This window comes from Alligator sinensis, unplaced genomic scaffold, assembly GCF_000455745.1.
Source record: "Alligator sinensis unplaced genomic scaffold, ASM45574v1 scaffold321_1, whole genome shotgun sequence".
In the NCBI taxonomy this organism is placed as follows: domain Eukaryota; kingdom Metazoa; phylum Chordata; order Crocodylia; family Alligatoridae; genus Alligator; species Alligator sinensis.
In genome coordinates, this window is record NW_005841969.1 from 2,427,841 (window position 1) to 2,453,987 (window position 26,147).

A 26,147-nucleotide genomic window follows, 5' to 3' on the forward strand; every position below is an offset into this window, starting at 1 on the left:
GAGGCTGAAGAGGTCCAGGTGCCCCAGTCTCTCCTCGTAGGGCTTGGCCTGCAAGCCCTTAACCATATGAGTGGCCCTTCTCTGGACCCTCTCCAGGTTATCCACATCCCTCTTGAAGTGCGGCGCCCAAAATTGCACGCAGTACTCCAACTGCGGTCTGACCAGCGCCCGATAGAGGGGAATTATCACCTCCTTGGTTCTGTTCGTCATGCATCTGCTGATTCACGATAAAGTGCCATTAGCTTTTCTGATGACTTCGTCGCACTGACGACTCATGTTCATCTTGGAGTCCACTAGGACTCCAGGATCCCTTTCTGCTTCCATGCCACCAAGCAGGTTATTTCCTAGGCAGTAGGTATGCTAGACATTTTTCCTCCCTAGGTGCAGCACTCTGCATTTCTCCTTGTTGAATTGCATTCTGTTATTTTGTGCCCATATGTCCAACCTGTCCAGGTCTGCTTGTAGTTGTTCCCTGCCCTCCGGTGGTCCATTTCTCCCCACAGTTTTGTGTCATCTGCAAACTTGGACAGAGTACACTTTACTCCCTCATCCAAGTCAATGATGAAGACATTGAAGAGTATCGGTCCAAGGACCAAGCCCTGCGGGACCCCACTGCCCACACCCTTCCAGGTCGATACCGACCCATCCACTACGACTCTCTGGGTACGACCCTCTAGCCAATTCACCACCCACCGGACTGTGTAGTCATCCAAGTCAGCCTCTTAACTTGCTCACCAGTATGGTGTGGGATACTGTATCGAAGGCCTTCCTGAATTTCTTGGACATCAAGGAGAACAAGTAGGTGCATCACCCAGAATGCATAATAGATCCAAGCAGGTTGTTAATACAGATTGGGTCTGAGACAATCTGGGTTTCCATACTTAAATACAGCAATTGTTTTGTGGGCAATTTTGCCTTTTTGATCCAATTCAAAATGGAAAAAAAAATCAAACTGTCAGAACTTCCCACAGAATAGAAAATCTGGCTCCAGACTAACCCTGTAAGTATCTCCTGGACACACATTTCTGTTAGTGTAGGGCACTGGAATAGTGATTTCATGTTTTATATTTATATTTGTCATTTTATGTAAGTCATAAACTGGTGCTAATCACACAAATGTTTGCAACAGAGCTAGGCCTGAATGTACCTGTACTTTTGTAAAACTCATATTTTGATACGGATCCAAACTTTGCATCTGAGGCCCATCTTTAGTAGAGAGAAGCATGATTAGCAGAGTAATGTGTGCCATGATGATGAATATCAAATTAGTTTATACTAGAAAGTTTGGAAAGTGGCTACCTTTGCTCATTTAGAGCTATAAACATTACAAGGTTCTCAAATCCAAGCAAAAGGTTGATTTGCCTTTTTTTGACTTGTTGAATAATACACTCTGATCCAAAGGTTAGAAAAACTACAGTCAGAACAAATCTGAATAAAAACTTCTGTGGGATGATCTCAGCAGTGATGTCACTGAGGAAGCAGATTTGGCTAACATTGTCAGCAATCTGCCTGTCTGATATATGGTAGAAATTCTAGGCCAAATCACTGGTATGATAAAGACAAAGACTTGTGTAGAAGTTCAGAAGAGACACAATAGTGGGCATTGGTGACACGTAGGGGGTGCACGGGGGTGCAGGTGCCCCCCCTGAGAGTGCTGGTGCCCCCCCCTGACCGGCAGCACTCGCCACTCAGGCGATGGGCGGGTGGGGGGGGGAGCAGGCAGGAGCACCGGTGCCCCACCCTGCAAGCACTGGCCGGGGAGTAGGCTGTGGGGGATCCCCCTCCACTTGCCAGCAAGAATGGCCATGGGGGGGGGGACCCTTCCTTTGGTCACCAACTGGTTGCTGGGGGTGCACTGAGTAGGGACACCCCCCACTCGCTTCTGGGAGCATTGCAGTCAGTGAGATTGGCTGCGGGGGGAACCCCCCCCATCACTGACCTGTTGCTGGGGGGACACATGCCCCCCCTGACTAAGGTGGCACCAGTCGCCCATCCTAGTGGGTGAAGAATGACTGATGTTGTAAGATAGGTGGAAATCCCCATAGACAAATGACCTGATGTTCATTTGAGTATACTTTTAGAGGTGCCTAGGTACAAGTTTTGTAATCACATCTCTGGAAACAAGAATACACCCTGGAATTACTGGGCCATTCAGTCCTGAAGTGCTTAGGGAATATTTCCATGTGCCCAAATTCTACTGACATTTCCACCTTTCTTTGTCTTTACAAAGTACAACTTGCCATATTCAATGGAAGTTTTACCTGAAAAAATATATTATAAACTACAACAGTATAAACCCATTATAGATTACAACAGTATTCCGTGGTAGTGGTCTAGCGTACAATAGCAAAACTGTACATATGCTCTATGTATGTGGGTGATTAGTGTAAAATAGCAATCGGTTAGATTTTAATGAGAGAAAGACTGCATGATTTGGGACAAGGGAAATTATGCTTGAATTTGAAGTGAGTAAAGACCCTCAGAGTGTATTGTGTGTTTAGTCACAGTGATAAAGCTCAAAGGAATTAAGCCTCTTGCAATAGTTTACAGGTACAGTTGTGAAAGCTCTCGGGCCTATTTTTTTCTACAAGCAAATATCAGCCCCTGCCCCCATAGGCAATGCAGTGCCTGGCTGTTTTTATTATAATTCTGTCACTTCACTCAGTCATTTTTATTTCAATAATAAAAATATAGAAATATAATTAGCATCTTTGTTTTAAGGCAGCATGTTTTTAAATTACCACATGTGACAACTGTTATGGCAGTGAAATTGTTAAAATCATGTAAATGCTTAAACCATGTAGGCCTGGGAGATTATAGTTTCATTAGAGAAAAGGCTATAAAGTTAGACCTAGGTAATTACCTTTCCCATTAATGCTAGAAAATTCTTTGCTCCACTGAGAAGTGATTGTGGTGCATCATGCCTTCTGTGCTTTTACATTCAAACTGCAGGAGCCTTTATTTCATCAGCACAAACTGCAAGGAAACAGCGGCAGCTTTCCAGGTGTACTTTGCAAATTGGGGTTTAAATGTGGAACACATCAAATTAAAATTCAATATTAATTATTTTGTCTTGCTAGGAGCCTGAGTAGTTTAAAGCAGCAAGGGTAATTGTCTAATTCATTGTATGTGTCTACAGCAAACTTAATCATTATGTCAGCTTCCTAATAAAAGGTTATTATAGAAACAAAGATCCCAATTTTACATATGGTAGGCAAGGGAGAATTCGAAGAGCTAGTCTCCAAGGTAGACTTGAGGTTCTTGACAAATGATGCCCATGCTGTGATCAGATACTTAACAAGAAATCTCGTTATTAACTAGGCCTGTACAGATAATTAGCACTTGAGCTTCAAATTTTAAATCTGGCTTGAGATGTATAATTTATCAAAAGCCCTAGCTTGCTGTCAAAGTCCTATAATAAGGCAGTGTTATTGATGAATTGAGATTAAGAGCAGATTGAAGAGAAAATTAGGCCACTGGTTAGTCTGAAAGGTCTGATTTCAATATTTACAGTACTAATTTGGTATTATTTTGGTAAATGGATGTGGTCCCCAAGTGCTGCACAGTATAAAAGAATAAACTATGCATCATTATTCGAACAAAAAAGTTTTGTTTACTGTATGCTGAATTTTGCAGCACTAGCAGTCTGGTTAATAAGCTTCTTTATGGGATAAGTGTACCTGTTTTTATTGCATTAATTTTTTATAACATGCAGCATGCAGGTTTCTAGATGGAATTAGAAAATGTAGTTTCTTTACATTAAAATTATATCATATAACACTAAGTGCTATGGAGTGTGTGGATCTCTTATTTAGCTCAGTTTCATTTATTTCTTTGAATTGTCTTTCAAGCATTCTTTACACTGGAATGCAGATAAGTACTGCTTTATATATTCAGGCTACATAAAATGAGCAATCTTTTTTTAATGACCGCCAGTAGCACTTCATTGCAAGTGGTTCCAAGAAAAAAAATGAAAGAGTTACTGTATGCAATCTATCTACAGTAAACTGCAGCTGCAAAGGTGTTACACACACATTCATGACCCTTCGTACGCGAATTTTTTTGGTACACATACTAAAATGTCATTTAGGGCAATATCTGATTTCCAGAATTATATTGGGCAAAACATAAGGCTGGGGTGATTTGTATTAATATTTTTTTACTGCTTAATTCATTGCCTGAGGATGCAAATGGTATCAGGTAATCATTGAATGGCATGATGCTTGACTATATATCATGTCAAGCATATAGCAAGCACAACAGCGTATCATTGTATATATCCCATATATCATATCAATATCCCACAGCAAAATAATAATGTCAGTTGCTGCCTGTTTCCAGGAAACTTTGCATTGAAAATCCCTGGTAACATGTTACTGGCAGCAGCTCCTTTCCTCTCAGTTTCCAGCTGTCCAATGGGGTATGCCAAGTCACAGCAGGACCTGAGGAGTGTTTGTATTCAACTGTGGCACTGAGCTTTATGGAGATTTTCCCTGTATATTGTGCACTCGCAGACAAGCAGGATTTCCAGGACCCAGCAGGAGCTCTCTAGTGTTTATGCTGAGGTGGTTAGCTAGTTGGCAAATTGCTTTGGTCCAGAAATGTGCGACAGACTAAAATGTACTGTATTAGCTTTTCTATCAATATCATCTTAATGCTGACATATAATACAATTGCTTTCCCACTGACCCTTTCTCCAAATTTTAAAATGAGATTGCCTGAATGTGGTGGTGAAGTTTCTTCAAGAGGTACTAGAAGGAAGAACCCCTTCTTTATTTATTCATACATTCACAAATATGGCTATTCAAATATATAAACAGCTAAGTATAAACAGCTTCAGCCATTCTAAGAAGCCATTTATGAATATATACTTGCACATCTTTAAAGGGCCCCTAATGTGCCTTTTTGGCAGATGTATAGGATATAAACATTTGAAAGGGACTTAAAATAATTTTTAGATTATACCCTTCATTATGTAATGGATTGGCCCTTTGCACGATGCTTTGCATTTTGCAGGAATCTTTGTAGGTTGTAATAGAACCAGAGTTATATCATTATCATTGTATAAGATATACTATGGATTTTCAGCAGAGAGAAATATAAATTTGCACATCTGTTGTGGGTTTTGAATGATCTCCAAGCGTCATCCTCAGGTTTTTACAGTCTTTTTGTGTAATCTTGTCTGCAGTGGAGGCACTCTTGCTGTACATCACTGTAACTGAGGTCAAAATCTGGTTCTAACTGATATAGCCTCAGATTGCCCTGTGCAAAGTCTGGAAGTTTGAAGCATAATTTAAGATAAAGATAATTTATAAGACAAACTTAAATTTAGTTTAGAAAAATAATTTAAGAAGTATCTTATGTTTTAAATTACTTCTTCCCAAATGCATATATTTTAAATAAAAGAAATGTTCATGGATTTTGTAGAAATCTATTTCAAAGATATGCACTAATCAAGCAAGCAGATGAAAAGGTTCTGTCAGCATATAATACTTTGGCAGCCATTCACTAAAATGGTAAATGAATCTTTATTATAAGCTTAGCTATCCAACAGCCTGATTTTGCAGTCCTTTCACATGAAACATTTCCACTGACTAGAATGGGAGGTGTGCACACTGAAGAGCTGCAGCAGTCTGCGTTTTGTGGTGTTGCAGTACAACCAGATTTCTGTATTGTGACTATTTAAATTGAGCATATTGTAACAAGACAACACTTTTTAAAAACAACAAAGGTAAGAACTATTAATAAAAACTCACTCACTGTACATAGAGAGAATAATGATTCCTAAATAGTCTTGGCATTTTCATATTCTTCAAAAGAACGGGCCTGATTCTCCAATGTCTGCTGCTTGTACAGTCATTCCTAGCAGTTCTAGTTGGATATGTGGCTGATTTGGTAGCACTGGTGTAAATGGCAACACAAGGTTTGCCTCAATTGAATCACTATTTAGTGCTTTACACTAACAAAACAGAATGTCTTAAAGTTAAATTATTTCAGCCAGTCCAGAAATATTTCAGTTCAATTAACTATAAATATTATTGCAATTTAAAAGCTTTTAGCATGGCTATTTAGAAAATTCCAACCCACAGGCTATAAAAGGAAGACTAGTTTCCTGTGTTCAGGTACCTGTAAAAGAATGTAAAAGTGGTCTCTGCTAAGCATAGATATACTTCCTATCAGCCTTGCTTTGCTAGTACAGAATAGAGGTGAGAAAGTAAAAATCTTATACTACATTATGGACATTTTTGGTTTTATGTTTAAGACAAATTAAAATACTAAAATGAAAATACTGCTTTAAAGTTTACTTTTATTAAAGAGAACCAAAATCTTAAATTTAATATAGTGGCGATGTGTTCCACATTTCAGTACCATGCTCTGACCTTGACAAGTTTGACTTCTTTTTGATCTGTATATGTGCATTTGTCAATTTTTTCATTATCTGGAAAGACATGATGAGATGATTATAAATTACCCAAAGCAGACCCTGATCTAATAATGGAATAACTCTATGGATATCAATAGAAGTGGAATCAGGCCTTGAACTATTAAGCTCTTCTACTCATCTTATTAATACAGTGGTGAGCATCTAAAAGGAGGAAAGGAACTTTTTAGTGGATTCTCTTCATACCATGATGTGTGCTTCTGTCTCTCTTCCTGCTTTTACTCCCACAGTGTGGACTGTGTGAAGCTAAGACATCATACGCAAAATCACTTGTGTCCTCTTCTGTTGCCCTTCCTCACACTGAGTTATATCTTAGTCCTTCTGTATTCCTGTCAATGGTACACCTCACACAGCAAAGAATTAGTCATCATGAGTCATGGTGGCAGAATATAGCCCTCAGTGAATATTCAGGCTCTAATTATATCATAGGTTAGTTCAAGCTTAGACTACAGTTCATATGGATGTTTAACATCTATTTATTTGAAGTAACACTACTCACAGGGCTATACAGTTCTTCAGTAAATACTAATGTCAAAGAAGCAACAATATCCATGCTCTGACAGTAAAGTTCAATCTGGTAATCCCTTACTCATAGGACCACAGGACTGAGCCCCTAATGGGATGTGATGATACCCATGCATGTACCCATAGTATATATGCATGATGAGTATGCAGCATTTAGCTGGTTTTGCAACCTCTTGACTGGGGAAGTTTTAGAATGCTGGACTCTGTTATAGCTATATTTTGCCTTATGTACAGGGATGTGCTTGCTTCAGCCAATGTATTCACTAAAGAAACAAAAAGTGAATATTTTACCAAACTGGATTGCAGAATACTTAATATCAAAACAGCCACATGCCATTCTCCCATACACAAATGGGGCAAAGCTTCAGTACATATAGTTTCATCATTTAAGTTCTCATACACTGTTTTCACTGCTTGTGTCTGACCAATAGGGGTCTCCAATGCATCACAGAACTATTGCTATAACCCCTTCACTCATGATTATTTACAGTATACAGTATGGGGAAAGAGAGCCCGGAAGCAAAGGAGAGTTAGAGTGAAGGAGAGATATGGAGTATCTACAAGGGGTACGGTGAACAGACCAGACTGATTTGTGAGAGTAAAAAGATAGGTTTGCAAACTCGTATACAGCGAAGCGAAGCAAAAGTATGTCTGATGCAAGATCAGCTTTCAACTTAATACATCTATATGAAGAAGCCTAAGAGCAACCTTGTACTCATTGTCTATTTTGTTTATATCTGGCTGTATTGTCTACTTTTCCCCTCTTTTAAAATGGTACTTTATTGATAGCACAGACTTTTTTCTGAGGAAAGGGGAGAGCTATTCATTGGGAAGGGAATGTCAGGTGATGATAAATTTCTATCTGGGACAGGACGAAGCCCTAAACTTTAATGAAATAACAGGCTCAGGATATAGAACAAGAAAAACAATAATACATTTAGTGCATCACAACCCACCTATTTCAACTGAAATAACAGGTTGTTTTCAAGTAGAATTATTCCCCAGTAATGTTATATTACGCATTCATGCATAGAGGTAACAGGAGATGTAAAAAACACCCACTTGATTATTATGATTAGAATTAAATAATATTGTTCAGTACAATTTTTTTAAATGAGAAATTAATCTGTAATTAGTTAGTTAATATTTAAAACACAGGGGAAATTTGGTTTTTGATTTAAATGATCCAAGGAGACAACTGTCCCAAAAGCTTAGGGCATTTCAGACTAGAATATAGCTCTATAGTCTGTGACAATGTACAGTGGTTGATGAGTTAGTTCTAGAGGCTTCTGAATTTTAATGATGTTGGAGATGATATTGTGTGTCCTTCAGCTTGTTAGAGTGACACTAGCACTCCATAAATCATAATACCTATGTATTGTAAAATCAATACAAAAGTGCTATCTCAGCGCTAAACCTTAATAAGTTTTTCAGTGCTCTAACAGCTTAAACTTTGCTGTAATGCCATTGGACCTGTAGGTTAGGATCAGAGCATGCTTAATTTGTTTTGTAATAGAGACTTTTCTTTAATGAAGGACCGATTAGTAAAGCTTTGGTTGCCACTCTGGTGATCAGTTGGCAGAACAGCCTTTGCAATTAAACTCGTGTATCTCTGTCCAGAAGCAAAAAAGCAGGCTTAAACAGTCAATAAATGTTAATCCAGTCAGAACCTGTCTGTGCCTTTGAAGACTGCCCATGAGGGGTTTTTCAAATCAAATTTTTTTTCATCTTGTTTTAAATGTGGTGGTCCCAGTAGAATTGGTACGTAGCATACAAGGCCTCCCACTGTTCTGTAATAAGATCTGGCATGCTAACAACATTCTATACAGATCTGTCATCTATAGGTCTGTTTGTCCCACCCCATCATGGCCTATCCATCTATATAGTTTATTGCTTAAAAACAAACAGACAGTTATGAAATTTCAGCGTTATACACAATCTAGAAAGTATTTCTGTATTCATAAGATATTTTAGAACATCTTTTTACCATATGCAAAGGACAGAAAAATATTTTTTCACATATTATCATTAACACAAATCATCATCATCAGCAGCATCATCATTATTATTACTACTGCTGCCAGCACTACTGTTGTTGACGTTGCTGTTGCTGGAATTGATTATTTTGTGATATTTCTCCATGACAGACTGCATATTTTAAAAGCAAATACAAAGAGAATGAAAAGTGGAGCTTCAAGTGATTCCTTAAAGCAGGAAGAGAGAAGCTGAACACTCACCAGGAGGTTGTTGTCCTGTCAATGATGTATCTCTTATGAAACATTTCTGAGTATTTATCTGATTCTGTTTCTTTTTCTCATCTGCTTGTCTCTCCTCCGCAGGAAGTGGAGAAAAGTAGGGTAAGCTTGATAAGTATGGGTAGAGTTAGGGTTTGTATAAAGTTGGCCTGTAGATTTAGGTAGGGGAATGCAGGTGACAGAAAGAGGCCATTCCAAATGTTTAAATGCTCTTGGGTCAGATAAGTGTAGCTTCTCTTATAAAACTCGATTACATTATTTTCTGTCTACACATACATCTATTTTCCATCTATACATATGTAGCTATACTGAAAAATGTTAAATATGTTGGAAATAATATTTACAGGAGGTATTCAATTAGCATAATCTTAAACAACTTCACCTTATTTTGCTTTGTATAACTTGTGCTTATCACCATCAGGCAGAAAACTCATAATAAGAAAAAAAGGGTAGAATTAAAGAAGTGGTACACCGGGAAGCAGTGTATCAAGTTATATATAAAGCATCTAATATTTGCAAAAACAAAAGCGGGGGTCAAATTCATGCTAGCCTAAGAGGGTACAATTCCCCTGACTTTGGTAGAGTTGTTGCTCTTTATGCCAATGGTATCATGGGAGTGTTCTAACTGCATTAATTGATGAGATGATGCATACTATTTTGGGGGGCAATGTAACATGGCACGGCATGACAATGCAAAATTCCAGCAGAGGCAGACAAAAGTGCTGACTCCTGTTGTATGTTATGCTACTTTCTGAAACCTGTGAGAATATTACATCACCTGCAAAGTTCGATTTTAAGACATGCCCTAGAAGTAGTGTAATACAAGAAACCTTTCTAGCGGTGGTGGTTTAAATAATATTAATAATATTAGGTGTATGGCTATTAAATCTATATTGCCCTAAATATGATCACTGTGTAATTGTTAGAATGTATCAAGGAATATCATGGGATAGTTAATACAAACAGCTTAAAAAAAGAGCTAGTCACTTATTAATCTGCCAGGTTTTTTTTTAAACCATCATCTGATGTAACACTCAAAAGATGGGAGTTCAAATCCAGTGATGACAGTAATGTAAGTTTCACAGCGGAAATGTTGGACAATTCAGTGTAGATCCTTGGGTGCATCACACAGTCTGAGGTGACCCAACTTGTAAAAAGTCAATAATGATTTGTGCTGGAGATGCATGATAGGCAGCACTGGACTCTACTCTATCTTGAACTTTCCTGTTTCTTAACCTACCATCTGGCCCTTTTACATGTTTGCATTCAATTTACCCCAAATGACAGAGCAGTCACTTGCCCACACTTATTTCTTATGTCACCTCTAACTTTCTTGCTGAAATTGGAGAAACTTGTCCAAGCACAGAACATGGACAAGGCAAGAGAAAAATCAGTGTCCAGCAAATAAAACAACAAACTATAGAGGGGCCAAGTAAATAATACATATCTTCAATTGCAAAATAGCAGCCCTGATTCAGAATCCAAATAGTTATAATAGTAATCAGAAAAAAAATGTTGCATAACAATAGGACACAGGTATCTTTGGGAGGTGGTCTCCCATAACTCTTCTTAAACATTCTTTAATCCTCTCCACAATGACTCATTTTAGGAGGCTTCCCCAATCTAAGCCAAGGCTCTCAAATTACCTTCCCTTCTCTCTCTAATAGCAAGGCTGAGAAGATTCTTCCTCCATTGTTCAGCTGGTTCACTGATTCCTGGGAACTGAAAGACAATCCAAACTCTTTACCAGCTGCTAATGGCTTAGGGAAACAGACAGTTTTTCTTAGCTATGATAGCTTGCAATACTATAGTTAGCTGGCACCCCTTGAAGAGCTGTGTAGGAAAATATGAGCCTATTGGAGCACCCAGACACATGCCAGACATCTGCTCCAATGCATGCTAATTGATTAATCAAGTCTGCCAGAGCGTGTTAATTAACATGCTCCAGCAGCCTCCGTGTCATGTCTATTCAGTGTCCCTGCACTTCAAAATGGCAGTGGGGGCACTTGAACTAAAGCTCATCAAATGAGCTTTAGTTCAAGTGCCCCCACTGCCATTTTGAAGTGCAGGATGCTGAATACACATGATGCTATGGGAGTTTTAATTACAGCAGCTCTCAGAGCCGCCCTAATTAAAGCGCTCCCCCCACTCCATACCAGAGCACGTGGATATCTGCCGCAAAAGGCACTAACTTTTAAAAGATGATGGTACCATAAACTCACTGCACAGCTCTAGCCAACAGAATTGCCTGGGCACAGAGAGGAGGAACCATTGTGTTTTTTTCCAGGGATGCTGTACTAGCTGCTTTTTCATGCTTCCTAGAACCACAAGGGCCTTTGGGTCAGACTTAAGACACAGCATCCCTCAGGACAGAACCCAGTGTAGGGTCCTCACTTTATACCACACTCCAACCCTGATGCATAAAAACACCTGGCTGCATCTTCTTATTCACTGTGGGCTGCAGCCTGACACCTGCACTGTTTTAATACTTGCAGCTGGATAGAGTCAGTGCATTCAGAGGAATGCTGAGAAGCAGTTTTAGCTTCAGAACATCTCCACTACTTTGCTGAACGTGAGATTTCAGATAAACCTTCTTTCTTTCTCTTTTCTCCCTCAAACCCATTGTTCAGGTCGTTGATCAGAGATAGCATGCTTGCCATTTAGATGGAGAGGGGAAAACATAGAAAGCTAAGGATTAGACGCATATATTTCTTCATCTTTTTCCTTATGAGACCTGGGGATATTGTTGATAAATCACTCTTACATTTTTTTAGGATTTATTTCCGTTAAGTATTAATAATGGAATCTTTTCTTCCAGTATTAAAGTTTATTATTGTACCATGATAAATTCTTCCAGATATTTAAGGTATTCAGTCTATTTTGGTCTTTCCTGGTGCGAAAGTGGTTGTCTTTCCCAAAGGCGGATAACTACCCAAAGTACTTTTAGTATACTTCTACTTTTCTTGTGGATCTAGATTAAGTATCTAGTGAGATAGGATGGCTGTTGGTCAGGGCACTAACCTAGGACTTGAAAGAGCCTTTTTTCCATCTCTGGTGTATTGTAGACCTCCTCTGTGGCCTTATTCACAAGGTCCCTTAACTTTTCCCTGCCTCAGTTTTACTTTTGTGAAATGGAAATATTACCACAACCCTACCTCAAAAGGTTGCCGTGAAGATAAAAACATTCAATATTTAAGGTGCTCAGTCATCAAACTGCCATAAAACTACCTGATGAAATGTGAGCCACAATAACAGACAGGAAAACATCACAAATAATATTTCTAAATTGTAACAGAGGCAGTTAGTTGTTTTAATCATTGCCATTGCCAAGTCAATTGGGACATTACATTTTAATTTCCCACAATTTTGATCTACTTTCAGATTTTTACGCACCAGGGCCAAGCTACTTCTTATGCGAAAGGACCTATTGGGGCAAGTAGTACAGACAGTAGTACAAAAATCCTTTTGCCACATGTAGCAAAAATTTATAGGAGAAAGACACGACCAGCTGTGTAAAGAAATGTGTCCAGGACTCATAAATGGAAAAAAACCAACTAATTCCATTGGAAATAAGGTCTGGCAATTAGGGGGAAAGTGGGCAGGAGGATGGATGGAAATCAGACACAGTAGTGAATGCAATTATGTGGTCAGGCTTGTGACACAATAATGTGTGTAGAGTCTCTTTGCTTTTAATTTATTTCAGGGCTGTCCTACTGGCAGCCTGTCACAGGTTAGATTGTGTCTCCAAGGCTCCCAGCTGGCCACCATTCCCCACAATACGTTGGCTACCAAAGCCATTGTAGTCTCTGGACTCCCTGTCCAGCCAGCCTCCCCTTTTTGCTTCAGGGGGCAGGGCAGCACAGCACTGCCCACAGTGGTAGGGGAGCCCACAGCCTGGGGTACTTAAGAGGTATAATGTAGTGAGGATGCCTATGGCTGGGGAGCTTAAAGTGGGGTGAGGCACCTCGTGCAGTGGGAAGGGGTGGTACATGTAATGTGCAGGCCTGGGGGCCAGGACCGCACTGGTATGACCTCTGGCCAATTTATTTTCTTGCCCATATAGCCTCAAATCTTACCTGGCACAGACATGAACTGAATTTAAAAGAAACTGGTAGCAGGGACAAAGAGAGAACAAAACTTGTCTAAGGAGTGGGGGGGAAGAGAGGGAGAAGGGTGTGTGTGTGTGTGTGTGTGTGTGTGTGTGTGTGTGTGTGTGTGTGTGTGTGTGTGTGTGTGTGTGTGTGTGTGTACCTTCCCGTATATGCCTGTACAACTATTTCCTCTCTCCTAATACCCAAAAGAGATTGGGTTTTGTCCATATGCACAGAATAACCTATAGATGGTCAGCAATATCCTGCATTGTGATTTGGTGGGTTTAGAGGAACATAACTCATTATTGTATATAAAAAGTTGGGCTTTGGAGAGGAACCTTCACATACCTTTTGCTACAGCAGAAGTAGCACCAGCTTTGTGTGGGGACTCATGTCCAGTTGTCAATGTTTTAAAAAAAAAGAGGAGTTGTCCAAAGAAATTTGCATTCTAAGCATTACCACTTCTGGGTAAGGTAGATGAGTATTATCCCAGTTCTGGGACACCTAATGAGGTATTATATGACCTCCTCAGAAAGTGCAATATTTGAAACAGTGTTTTAATCTGTAGTCCTGTAATCTATAGTTTCTAGTAAAACTTTAAGAATCACACATTACAAGATGCTTCCTCTTTTGAACAGAGTTCACGCTACTTATTTTGTAAAAGAACTGACTTAGCAGCTAGAAAAAAAAATGTAATGCCACCTACAGCAGCCTAGGAACTATTGTGTTCTACAGGCACAGCCTTCTCATTTCCATCAGCCCCAAAGTTTAATATTGGGTGGCTATTGTGAATACAGTATCACCTTGAAAAGTATTATCAACAACCTACTTCAAAACTGAATGAGCAGCTTGTATTGGCTTGATTCAGTTTATACTCTCAAGAATATCTTGAAAAGGAAAGGGGCAAAGAAATCTCTTTTTAAATTCAAGCTGAAATCAGATTGTATGTTTTGACAAGATGAGGTTTTTCATAGCAGTATGATTTCCAAGGGCCCAAATTCCTCTCTATATCAGGATCTAACACTGGTGTGCCTGGCATACAGGTTGGTGCTTGGGGCAAGCAGCAGCACTCACAGGCACCTCCTTAGCACACTGTGAAGTGGGCTGGACACGGAATCCTTTCCTGTCCACCAGCCCTCAGCTTCCTGCACTTTCTGGATCACTGGTAGCAAGCTACATGCTCAGTAACTTGAAACACCCGTGCTACTTTTTCTTCCTCAGTTGAAGTCTCCCCTACCTCTTGCAAGAATGAGCCCCTGACAAATTGATGTTGAATATTTTTTCAGGCTTATAATTGGTTATTCTACTCTCTAATATTAATTTTAATCTTCAACTGTTCATTGATTGAAGAATACTGGATGTGGATTGTTAGTTTTCTTCATGACACTTATACTGAAGAATGATTTGGGGAATATGTTAGTGTATATTGATAGTACTTTCCTCCCCCTGTATCTCTTCTACAGACTGTCTATTGGAAAGAGTAATCAATGCTGGACTTCTAGATTTGGAGCTTTCTTGGTCTATGTATTTTTCATATTATTGGTTTGTAAATAAAATAAATTTCCTGCTCGTAAATGTCCTTGTTATGATAAATGTTATAAGGAAAATTATGGAAAAGGGCAACTAACAAAGTTAAAAAAAAGTTAAAGCAATGAGGAAAGATGTGAAGGAAATGTCAGTTTCGTTACTGTCACTTCTGATTTCCTTCCTTCCCTTTGGGCTGCATCCTATGATGTTTCCTGATGCTTGGATAATAAGTACATTGAATCTTAGGGCACATCCACAACCAGGCAAGGACTGAAACACAAACATTTGCAAGCATTAATAAGAACAATGATACCATTCAACTGGCTTCAAAGCATGCATCTATTACTAAGCACATCTTTGACATGATGCACTATGTCCAGCCATAAAATAGAAATATTAATAGCTGATTAGAATCATGGAACATTGTTAGAGCCCCTTTGATTTAATCCATACTACAGGCTGAAGAAGGCTGCAATTAACTGTGTAAGGAAGAGCAAAACCTGGCCCTTAACAAATATGTAAATCTGGGGGCAATTTAAAGAGATTTTCCATTCACATGATCAGTGTGGGGACAACATGGTGGTTTCCTCTCCTGATAGGCATTATATCAACATTAGGCACTATCACTACAAGTTCCTACAAGGGCTGGTCCTAAGATTCAATGCACTTATACTGTTCTCTTTTCTGCCAAAGCAAATCTCACGTATTGACCTCAATGGAATTAGGATCAAGCCCCATGAAAGCAAGTCAACATGCATGCACAAGAGCCTACTTGCAAGCATTAGTCATTCAGATGGCTTAATTAAAAACAGGAAACAAACACCCCAAGCCCAAATCTTGTGTATCTATATCTACGTATGCTTTTGTTGGTTAATTATTTTTTTGCAAGACATTGAAAAAGAAACAATAAGAACTCATTTGAAAATGATTAATTTTATTGTTGTCTTCCAAGAACATATAAACATGATTTTAATGAAATTTTGCATTTAAAAAATAATCAACAAATCATGCACACAAAAGGGCATACATAGACACAGAAGCCCCTTGCTGCTGGGGTGAACCATTGCATGCCAAGTTTCAGCCTGAAGCTAATTTTTACAGCCAAGTTATAAACCTCTGAAAAGAGGGTTTTATTGTGGAAATGCTGACAAAAACATAGTGGTGCTATTGGCTGCTTCTTTAATGAGGCCAAAGAATTGAAACTTGTATTTTGCAATATGTGGTATGTACCATTGTCCTGATGTTCTTGGTTTGTGCCAGAACTACAGGCTTAATTTGGTATTTCATGTTTTTACTGATTTGGAAGGACTAGCACTGACTTTTATTGTTGTGAAGTGTTAGTATTTTTATACAGAATTCTTTATTGGTCCTTTAAATTATATAAATATTAAAAAGGTACTGCTTCGATTTATTTTTGGTGACACTACAGGAGTTCCTGGGGTGCTTAGTCTACTTTGAAGAAGATGCGATATCCACGTGGGGCTTCTAATGTGTTTTCCAGAGACTAGTTTTAGCATCTCTTTAAAATTCCTTCAATAAAACTTACTTTTATTCCTGTTCAGGTGTTTGGTGATAATGTTTACAGGGAAACATCCTGCCAGGAGACTAAGGTAAATAAAAGACAGGACATATAACTTAAACACATCATTTTATTTCTGCTATTTCCCCACCCCTCCCTGCTCCCCATCTCTGCCAGATGCCCCTGCTTATAATTACATCTACATGTTCTGGTAGGTAGAAGTCTGCTATTTTGATTTCATACTTTTGCAGCGTATGACTGAAGAAGCAGAGGTCATTGTACCTGATTTTTGTGCTGTGAGGTGGTCAGGAAAGTTCCATACCTTTTGTCATCAATTGCTCCTGTTTCATCAGCATACTTATTTCTAGTCTCTTACTTTAAAATGTTTCTTTTACTTGGATTTTTTTAGCACATATGAACACTTGTAACAAACCAGGACTCAGCTGTGCAAAGTACTGTATGACCACAGAACAATGTGTCTGTCCTGAAAAACAGGACAGTGTCTGTCCTGAAAAACAGACATTCTAAATATAAAGGGAAAACAGATAGGTACTATACTTTGGCACAGGCAAAACTTTAAGAAGGCCCCATTGACATATGGCTAGTAGAAGATACGATGAAATGCTCTGTTAGACTGAGGCTTTTCCCTATTACCTTTAGGTATACACACATAAAAGATGTTATCTAGTTACAGATGCTCTACAATTACAAATGACTGTTATTGTTTGCTGTCATTTCTGACCCAAAAGAGCTGCCTTAATTTATGGATGTAAGACCTGTTAGACTGAAGTTTTAGGCACAACTCACAAAACTCCACTCCCACTTTCCTCTTCCAGTGGCAGTGGCAAGGGAGCCCTTGCTTGTCCAGGAGCAGCAGACCAAACCTCTTTCCTGCTTCTCTTGGCACAGGAAAGGGGGAAAGACAGGGAAAGGTAGACCCCACTGTTTACCCCAGCTGTAATGACGCATCTGTTTGGATAAGAAAGCAGACCTGTTGCAATCTTCCCTTCCTTTTAGACTACAGGGTTGATGAATTTCCCTACGAAGCAGGTCCTCTAAGCAACATCCCACAAAGGCATGAGGCAGTCTGTAGTCCTCAGAGCTATTGTTTCTACATGACTGCAGTCACTGACTTTAAAGTCTCCATTTGGGTGTTTGAGTATTTCTTTGCAGAAAGCAAGGGTAGAAATTTGGTGGATTTTTAAAAATTAAAACTGAGCGTCTGATGTAATCTCCTACTCCCAGAACTGGGGCCTTAGGCCAGGATGTATAGTGCTCAGGCCTTTATCTAGCCCTGATCTCTTTACACAGGTCACACTCCTGCAGGTCCTCCTGCACAGAATGCAGGCTCCTTTGCCCCAGACTCCTTCCCTGCTCTCTCCCTCTTGGAAGGCACAGAGGTAGAGGGGAGAGGCAAGAGGCATACTGGAGGCAGACAAAGGGCAGACAGAGGCACTTAGCTGTCTAAACATAGAAAGGTTAAGTATTCCAGGCTTATTATGTTTCTACATGCAGCTCCATGAACTGCTGGACTATTTTCAACAGGCTACTAGAGTGGGAATATCTAGGGGAGCCTCAGAGGTGGTTCAGAAGAAAGCTTTCTTGTAAATGGTCTCCTGCCAGTCCCCTCAAATCCATACATATTCCAGAGGACCCAAAGGCTAAGTACAGACAATAAAAAAGCCCAAGGCTGAACTGACTCAGTCTTCACAGGTTAATTTAAACTGTGTAGATTAAGCAAGCAAAGAGACATTAACTTTTGATTCTGGAAATGCAGCCACATGCCCGCAGTGGTCCAGGCCAGAATCCGGGGAGCAGGGAAGCGGATGCTAGAGCATGCCTCCTTCCTGGGCTGGAGAAGACAGCTTGGTCCAAGGCTAGCCTGCCCACACTGCAAGGAGGGGTTTGCAAAGAATCCTGGGATGATGAAGGACAGAGTTAACCCGGATCTGGAGGGGATCTGGGACAGAAGTTCAATAAACTGATTTAACCTAAATCAGTTAAGTCTGATACTACACCCATCCAGTTTTATCTTAAACTGCTTTCAAAATGGCCAAAAACAGTTTATGTGCACTGAACTTCTGTTGTGTTACAGATTTGAACCACTTTCTGATCACTAATACCGGTTTGTGTGTAATTTCTGTCCCTCGCTCAAGTGTTTGTGATGATTTTACTGTCATGCAGCCTATCTTTGTTCCATGCACTTGATAATTACGGACAAATCTCCCCTAGAAGGTGCTTGCAGAGACTGCCTCCAGTTTAGTTTCAACCAATATAATTTAACCGTGCAGGAAGCATGTGATCAGGGCCACCAGTTGGTCATATCTTCTTATACTGTCTCACTGAAATCAATGGAAGTTTTGCCCAAGTACAAACTGAACAAATCCTGCTATCCGTTACACTGGAATAATCCTAGCACATTCAACTCATCTCATTTGCACTGGTGAGTCCATAGTAAATTCAATGATGCTAGTGGAATTAGTACAAATGTACACCAGTATAATACATAGCAAAATCTGGCCTTGAGTAAATATTTAATATACTGGCTCAATATCAATAAAGCTTCCATAAATGTGTTAAATATACTACACTTAATTCTTAACATGATCACAAATCCTTATGTATGCAATGTCAAGATGCATTCCTATTTAGGCACATAAAGTTAAGTCATGACAAGCCTTTCTTTTTTTATTCTTGATAGCACAGATTTTTTCCTGGGAGAAGCTGTGCATCCATAGCATCCCTTGTACTGCAATCTGTACCGTTTCCTGGTACTCAGTACTACCAAAGAAGGTTTCAACAATGAATTCACTATGTCTGATGAGATTACACTAAAGCACAGTAGCAGATATCTTCAACAAAATCCTGACAATGCTAACCCTTAATGTAGCATTTGTGCTTGTTCAGCAATGCCAGGCTTCCATTTCTTTTTTTCTCTGTGTTTTATTTTCTACCTTCTATGCAGGAGGCAGCCTCTCAAGAATGACCTGATGGGTTGCTGCATTAAGATTTGACTCAACCAGATCTGACCCAACCAGCAATACTCAGAATTAGATCACAGTCTCTGAGTGCATTAAGATCTACAACCTACAGTAGCTCCATTAGTCTGTTGAGCCACTAGACTAGCCCTGATTGAAATTACCATTTTGATGCTCTGACCTTCAGATCTCTTAACAAAATAGAAAACTACCTGTCCGGTTGTCCTTTTTGCTGCAATATAGCAAAGTGGCACCGACTGCTAGGGAAGACATTTTTTAACTTGCCTGCAGACCACAGAACAATTTCAGGTTACTAAAAAGATTATGGGGCTTGATTCTTATTTACAAAAAGGTGTCTTTTACACTGCCCTAGCAGACCCATATTAAGGCTCCTATACATTGCTGAAATGGTGTAAAGGGCCTTATTATAAATGACTCCATGTAGTGCATTACCAGGTGCCCAGCAGCAAACGCACTGTTTGCTCAACTGAAATGTTTGTGCATATTATATGTTTTCAGATACAGTGAATCACAAATTGTACTTCCCCCTCCCTAAAAAAACACTTCACTTGTATAGACAGACATGAATGCCTGACAAATATCAAATTCTGATTATATTCCTTACAGGTTGCAGGTGGCAAGACTGGAATTAGGAACAATACAGTGTTTTGAAAGGGCAAAGTAATTGTCACAAAGAGGAGGAATTGTTTCTTAATCAGAATTTTAGAAATAAAATACATGATATCAATATTAATCACCTGGTAAACAACAGTACTCTGATGGTAGAACATGAAAAAATATTTTTTATCTATGGAAAATAAGTGATTTCATATATACCAGCAGGATCAAAAATCATATCTGGTATAAGTAGAAGAAAATCCACTGAAATAAAAACTAAATTAAGTCATATGACATAGATTCATAGATTGTAAGGGGCTGGAAGGGACCTTGCCAGCTCACTGGGTCCAGCCTCCTTGCACTAGGCAGGAAAAACAACTGGGGTTGGGTGACCGCAGCGAGGTGACTGTCCAGTTTCCCCTTGAAGATTTCCAGGGTAGGTGATTGCACCACCTCTGAAGGGAGTTTATACCACAGTCTGGACACTCTAACTATGAAGTTTTTCCTAGTGTTAAACCTGGAACAGTCTTCCAGGAGCTTGTGGCCATTACTCCTGGTTTTCCCCAAGGGTGCCCTGATGAACAGTTGTTTGCTGAGCCCTTGATGTACGCCCCTGATGTAGCAGTAAGCTGCTTTAGTCTGCTCAGCATTCTCTTTGTTAGGCTGAAGAGGCCCAAGTCCCTCAAACTTTCCTCATATGACTTGCCTTGCAAGTCTCTGATCATATGGGTGGCTCTTCTCTGGACTCTCTCAAGCTTTTCCATGTCCTTGTTGAAGTGCGGTACCCAGAACTAGATGCAGTACTCCAGTTGCGGTCTCACCAATGCTGAGTAAAGCGGAAGAATCATTTCCTTGGTTTTGCTTGAGAGACATCAAATGAATCATAGATTCATAGATGTTTAGGGTCCAAAGGGTCCTTAGAAGATCATCGAGTCTGCCCCCTGCCCTGAATTAGGAAGAGGAAAGAGCGCTGGGGTTAGATGACCCCATCCAGGTGCTTGCCCAGTCTCTTCTTAAAGATCTCCAAGGTAGGGGAGAGCACCACCTCCCTTAGAAGCTAATTCCAGATTCTGGTAACCCTTACTGTAAAGAAGTTCTTCCTAATGTGTAATCTAAATCTGCTCTCTGTCAGTTTGTGGTCATTGTTTCTAGCCCTGGTAAACATAGCAGGGAATAGGAGATGCTGTCCCTGCTGACAAATTTGTAGACTGCCACTAGATCCCCTCTCAGCCTTCTCTTGCGGAGGCTGAAGAGATCCAGGTCCCTCAATCTCTCCTCATAGGACCTTATCTCCAGGCCCCTAACCAGCCGAGTAGCCCACCTCTGGATCCTCTCTAGGTGTTCCATATCCCTCTTGAAGTACAGCACCCAAAACTGAACGCAGTACTCCAGCTGCAGCCTTACCAATGCCACATACAGGGGAAGTATCACCTCCCTAGACCTGTTTGTGATACACCTGCTAATGCATGATGAAGTGATCAGTAAAGCTAACTGCACTCTATCACATTGATGACTCATGTTCATTTTGGAGTCAACTATGGCTCTGAGATCCCTTTCTGCTGCTGTGCTGCTTAGAAAGTCATCTCCCAGTCTGTATGTGTATTAGTGATTCTTTCTTCTCCCTAGGTGCAGTACTTTGCACTTATCTTTGTTAAACTGCATCCTATTCTGTTCTGCCCACTTGAATCTGTCTCTCTCTCCAAACTAGTACCAACAAAGAGGCAACAAGATCCTGTGTCACTTTAGAGATGAAAAATAATTATAGTAAAATTCTATATGCAAAATTCACCCTGCTCCCACTACTTCATGAGAATCATATTCACAAAAATAAATAAATCTTTCTAAGTTGTTAGACTGCAAAGGGGTGAAGCAAGGAGACAAAGCCAATTGGGGAAAAGAAAGTAAATTAGAAAGATGTGAATAATGTAGGAAACATTACTGGTTCACAATTGGTTCTGATTTATTAAGCTTATTAATTATAAAAACCAAATTATCTGTTTTGTTCTCATAAGAACTTACCAGCTGTCTTCTTACATTGGAAGAACATACTGAATTATATTTTATAAAATCTAAGCTGTTTACAGATTCTAGTAATTGACACACACACAAAATTAATTTTGAGTAGTACAAAGCCTCCCCCACCCCAAAAGTAGTGTTAGGCAAACCTTAGGATAAGTAGCAGTTTGGTTTAATTCTAATAAGAATTTAGAAGTTGAAAAGTAATGTATCAAACCATACCTGGTGTGCAAATATATCTTAACAGACTTTCTTTTGAAATTTTTAGTAATGAAGATTCTGGTTGGTCCTTATTGATACATACAGTCCTAAGATGAAGGTCTGACAGGTAAACATTCAAACTATCGAGTGGTTTTCTGTTACAGTCTTTGTTTGTCAGCCATGTTATCATGAGGAGGGGGTTATGTATAAAAAAAATAATTTCTTCAATAAATGTATTTATCAAAAAAGAATTTATCAGTAAAATGGAGCAACATTTGTATTATACAAAGGTTAATGGAATTATTTAATTCAAGAGGGGAAACCAAAAGAGAAAGAGCAAGAACCAATACATAGAGAGATCAGCATCAGCAAACTAGCCAGAGGGGTTACATGAATTTCCTCTTCCACAATCCTTCACAATCAATGCACAGGGCAATTTTTAATGTAGGGCAAACTTCTGGTTTGTCCTGCATGTAGAAGAGGACGCAGACCTCTTGTTTTTGCATGCAGACAGGAACCAGTCAGAATAACCATGGAGGGGAGCATGGGTGGATCTAGAATTTTGAAAAGGGAGGTGCACATGATGAGGTGCATCACCACATATGAAACAACACATTTTTTTTCCAGCTAAAAATAAACTAGAAGCTTTACTAATATGCTAGGGACCTACAGATGTATTATTCAGTTTAAGATTGAAGCAAAAACAAATATAACTTAATCAGAATGATTTAAAAGCAGTATGTATTGTTGTGAAATAGGAAATTAATTACCAGAAGTAGTTACCAGACAGCAGAATTACAGAACAAAGGCCAGCTTGATTGGTGGAATAAGACCATTAAAAAGAAGACTGGGTTGTTAACAGCTGTAGAATGAAGAGTTTTGAAGGGACCAGCCAGATTAAAATGATCCATAAAGTCAACTGACTTTCTCAGCACTGTCTGACTAGAAATGCTGCTGCAACTGCCAGGTTTTAAACTTTGGGCGCCACTGCGAGGTTTTAAACTTTGGGCGGAGCAGGAATGAAAGGGGCATCCAAGTGCACCAGTACACCCTCCCTGGATCTGCCCCTGGAGGGGGGCACAGTACCACAAGAACATCAAGGACATCTGAGAAATTCATGTTCCTGTCCAGAGCAGACACATGTGGCAAGCACATCCTGAAGCTTTCTAAGTCATACGGACTGCTGCTGAATATGAGGCCACAGAACTTCTTCAGTTATTTTCTTGTCTTTGCCTCACACTGGTTCAATTTTTCATAATTTTTGCTATGGGTCTGTCATTAGCCTTCTTTCTCTGCCTAGTTGGGGGATGAGCAGAGGATGAAGCTTGGTATCTTTATGTCTGCAACTCAGAGGCCAGAACAGGCTGTATGCAAGTACATCACCATTTAAAATGGCTCTTTAAAATGCTCTCATGTTTTGTTCTTGGAGATTTATTTGCTGTTTTTACTGTTATCAATCACATATAGCAAGAGACTTTTGTGAGCCTAAAATTAAAGCAAAGCAGGACTGTTATATGCTTTTTTTTCCCTGAAAATTGTTTTGGTTTATATCTGAGATTTCTCAGGAAGAGAGAGCACACCATAAAAATTTTATATGTACATTAGATGTTAAAAGCACTGTAGTAAGCAGCTCTGTATTTTAAATAAAACATAAGCACTATATTTTGTATTAGGAGCAATATAGAGTAACCCATAAGGTGCTACTTGTTCTAAACCGGAATAAAGCTCTCTCTAAACCCAAATAAAACTCTCAAGAAGCTGGGGATACTGGTGAGAGCAAGAGCAGTAGCATTGCAGACAGATGGGGGTGAATGAAAAAAAAAAAAAAAAACTTGAGAGAGGAATTCCATGAAACATGGCAGTGGATTATGAACTTGGGCGTAGCCCTGTACTGGGAATGCTGCATCCCAGGAAAGTACATTTTGTCTCGAAGTCCTCTGATCCAAAGTCCATGAGTGTCTTTCCATTACATTTACTGGAATGTAAAGTAAACATTTACTGGAATTTAGGTAAGTTCCTGCATAGACAAGGATACTATCACCCTTCTATCACCCTTTACAATGGTGTAGTTTCCTTCCTGTAGCAGACCAAGCCTGCTCAGTAAGTCCCATGTGTTAAGGGGTGGAAGGGTAAGGCCCTCAACCCTCCTGTTTCATCCCTGCTCTAGTAGGAGCAATCTGCACCACACTTGGGGGTTACTCTGATGGTGGAGTTTGTAACTGGGTTTAACCACGGTCATAGAAAAGCACTAAGATTGAGTGGAAGTACTGCCTTCCTTCCAAGGTTTATTCCCGAGTTTTATAATCACTTACAATGGAGCCAGTAACAGCAGCAAGTTTAGTGAAACAGATATCTAGCTTCAGATCTCAGTGCAATACTAGAAAACAGGATTTAAAAAAAACATGGGCAATGAAGCACTGATCTATACATTTGTAGAGGATTATCCATGGATTCACATTCTTACAGTGTGAATCCATGTGGGTTTATTATTTCATCCTTCACTTAGCCATTGGTGCTCTAGCCTGAAAGCACAAAGCAAGCCTATGCACTACATATCACCTATCAAATTAAGGAATGCTAGTCCCTAACGGGATGAATGGTAGCCTGGGAAGAAGAGCAGAAGAAAATACCATGATTCTGTTCTCAGTTACACAGGTACAAACCCAGAGCAATACTATTAGCTCCTATAGGTGCAAATCCACAGGAACATCAATGTAACTAGACTACAATCTGATCCAAAGTCCACTGAATTTTCAGAGGGAACTTGTGTACAAGATGTAAGGAAAAGTCACAGAAGAAGAGTAACTTTGAGAAACCTCTCAAACTCCAGGACTATAGTGAAAAAATACAGTATTCAGCCCTTCATTAAATATTTTAAGTACCAGGCGCAATTGCCAATATCAAACAAAATCCCCGATGGTTTACCACTCTGCCTTTAGTGCAGTGAATGGAAAGAAGTTAGAGACATATCAGACCATACTCTTCACTACAGTGTTGTTGTCATATCAGGTGACAAATATCACATGTTTCTAATAGTAAAAGCTTAGTATAAGCCAAGTTGCTAGCCAACTTGGGGAAAAGAACAAAGTACAGAATAATAATACCAATGTCACTATCCTATACTGGCTAGCAAATTTAATGAGTGGAACAGGCTCAGAATAGCTAATGTATTTGTCTACAAAGGTTATTTTTTAGCTTTATTCATGACCCTGAAAGAGCAAGAGACTTTGTTTTGATATAACAAGTTATATGTAGGTCACTGGCCAAATAGTTGATCACATGTCAGTAGGAGCACTTTAGGGTAATTTTAACGTCTTTGTTCTTCATCATGTCAAAAATATATAGCATCAAGAAATGCACAGCTCAATTTATTTAAAAAAATGGACAATGCAATACTATAGTCAGTGAACTGAAAGGGATGCATCAAGAGCTTAATAGCGGTTTTACTAGGGAACTGAGGAAATGTGACAGAGGTCATCCACATATAGAAGCAACAGAACAAACAGATAACACGAGACCCTTGTCATCTGTACAGACGTATGCAACATGATCAAGACAGAGTAAAGCTACAGGTGCAGAAGAGTACTCATATAACAATGAAGTGATAAAAGCAGAAAAGCCAAGGCAATGAGAAAAGGTCATGACCACATTTTGCAAATGGTGTTAGGAAGAAATTTCAGAAGGATGTAAGTGATTTGATGATCCATCTTTCAACAGTTTTTAGGTTCTTAAAGCACTTTTATAATTTAGTCAAGAGGTGAGGGTTCTCTTGGCTAGGGACAGACATTGAAAAAGCTGGAACCTGAATTGATTCAATCTTTGCAGGTTAATCTAACCTGTGTAGACTGAACCAATTTGCAGGTGAATAGACTGTCATTTTTAACTCCAGAAATGCAGCCACATGCCTGCAGTGGTTCAGGCCAGAAGTGGGGGGTGCTAGATTGGAGGGAAACTAAACTGAGGGAAAGAGTGTGG